Source organism: Babylonia areolata, chromosome 3 (genome assembly GCF_041734735.1).
Source record: "Babylonia areolata isolate BAREFJ2019XMU chromosome 3, ASM4173473v1, whole genome shotgun sequence".
NCBI lineage: Eukaryota > Metazoa > Mollusca > Gastropoda > Neogastropoda > Buccinidae > Babylonia > Babylonia areolata.
Genome location: NC_134878.1, coordinates 45,192,752 through 45,195,251, shown reverse-complemented (window position 1 = coordinate 45,195,251; position 2,500 = coordinate 45,192,752). Strand labels below are relative to the sequence as shown.

The 2,500-nt window shown below is 42.4% G+C and overlaps 1 protein-coding gene across 3 annotated transcripts in view; it reads left to right on the top strand.

The window, feature by feature from the left end:
• Positions 1–2,500, top strand: part of LOC143280016 (adhesion G protein-coupled receptor L3-like) — a 152,051-nt gene that overhangs the window by 6,554 nt on the left and 142,997 nt on the right. The window lies entirely within an intron of this gene.

Sequence of the window (2,500 nt, the reverse complement as noted above, 5' to 3'; positions counted from 1 at the left end):
GTCTCTTTTCACTGTCTGTGTTTGTCTGTTTGCCTGTCTGTTTGGACACGTCTTTTCACTTACTCTCTGAATATATATATATATATATGTTACTTCTTCTTCGTTTGTGGGCTGCAACTCCCACGTTCTTTTACGTGTATGCTATATAATGTGTGAATATGCGAGTGAGTGAGTGTGTATGATTATATGTGTATGTGCATGTTTGAAAGTGCGCGCGCGCGTTTGTGTGTGTGTGTAACAGAGAGAGAGTGGGAGAGAGAAAGAGAGAGAGGGGCCTATACCTTAGAGCTATTTTTGCATACATAATTATATAATATTTGTGTTGTACAACACAAAGTTATGCGCCAGTGGGTCTTCTGACTGATAAATACTTAGACAAATTGCGTTCGTCTCGTTCTTTCTACATCTATTCACCCACTCACCTACTAACCGTTGAAAACTTTTTTTTTTTTTTTTAATTCTTGTCAGATCTCCGATGTTATTATTCACGCTGCACCTCTGAAAAGAATGAATAACTTTTGTCTTCGCTTTTCTGCACGTTTTTAGTTCGACCTTGCTTGACCCTACTACGTGAGACTGCGTACATAATTGGATGATTATTCACTGACTGTATGACGACCCGTACTGCCCGCTTCCCTCCCCCCACCCCCCAGTGCCCAGGGTTCATTACCAAGTGCAACTAAAATGGCATGACGGGTCTGCGCATAGGACTCATGTATCTTGAGTAGGTTTAATGTTTTAAAAATGACATGGAAGAAAATTATTTGCTCCATAAAAGGGACACACGACTTAAAGAGCTAAAAGCAGTATTGTGCAAGCAACAGCTATGCACAACAGAAAACAACAGAGGGACGCAAACCGTTTTGAAGATCTATGCACTCCTTTCCAGGAGCCAAAATAGGTATCTGGTTCATTGTACATCGTTGAACACTCCAGGTTGCTTTCTTTATTGCTTGAGCTTGTGTTTCACGGAATTGATTTACATAAAAGTCCCGTTTGTCACTTGGTTTGTTTGTTGAGATTCTTTTTTCTGTCTTTTTCTGGGTTTTTTTTTTCACGGAGCACAATCTTGGTTGCTGTTGTTTTGGTGCTTCACGTGAAATCACTCACTGGCACAGAGAGAGAGAGAGCGAGAGAGAGAGAGAGAGAGAGAGAGAGAGAGAGAGAGAGAGAGAGAGTTCATTTAAGGCCTTAGTCCCGTATGAAGAGGGGCAACAACAGAGTTTATGGTCAATACTTAAAGAAGATAAGCACAAAAGGTGGAGAGAGAGAGAGAGAGAGAGAGAGAGAGAGAGAGAGAGAGAAAATCATACACAGCTCTACACCTGTTTATTTTCATATTTATCTGCAGTTTGTTTTGCATCACTTCAAGGCTTGTTTCATCATTTGTTTGGGGAGTTCGCGGAGAGTTCTGGTGCACGTAATGCACACACACTCACTTTCTTTTTACCATTTATCGTTCCATGAAGACCGGGTGAGATATATTCTCTCACCCAGCATTGCTTGGAAAATCTGTGATCACCGGATGTGCAACTTACAGAAGGATATATAAAGATATATTTAAAAAAAAAGAAAAAAGGGTGACTGTCAGACAGAAAGACAGGTCGAGGAGGGAGGGGGGTATGTTCGGGATGAGTCATGTGGCGAGCTGACGATACAGCAAGACAAAACAAAACAAAACAAAACAAAAAAACAACAACAAACCAACCACACAACACACACACACACACACACACACACACACACGGAAAGAAGAAGAAGAAGGAAAAAAAACTAAAACGTAAAAAAAGAAAGGAAGAATGGTTCGTGTCCATGAATTCGCCCCCCCCCCCCCCACTTCCCCTCCCGCCAGTCTCCCCCGCCCCAACCCCATCCAGAACGAAAGAACAACGAGGACAGGAGAGCAGTTGTCATACTTAGTAAACAACAGCAAAGAAAGAAACAAAACTCACCATTTAAAAGGTACACACACCCCCCCTCCCCCCATTCCCCTTCCCGTCCCCCTCGCATCTCAATAACAACAACAACAAAAATTATGTCATTCTCGCTGCTGTGAAACAGTGAAACTTTATTATAAAAATAACAACAACAACAAAAACAAAAACTGTCTTAACGTGTTGTCATTCTCGCTGACGTCACCGTGGTGTGGGATCGAACCATTCCACCATCATCCGCCACATTACCCACCTCTCCTGCTCGCCCCCCCCCCCCGCCCCCCAACCCCTTCCTGTGCCCATGTCCTGACATGGTTGTCATAACTGACAGATCATTCAGCTTCAAGTCACATCATCCTATACGGATGTCCTGGCTGACGTGGCCTAGCTATAGAAGACAAAATAACAACGAAAAGCACAAACGTTGTTGCCGAGTCCCCAGCATATGCAGCATCGGTTAAAAAAAAAATTATTACTATTATTTTTTATTCATTGAAAAAAAAAGATTATCACTGAATCACGCTGTTAGGGTCGTGTGTCTGTTCACATCCCGAGGACATAATTTC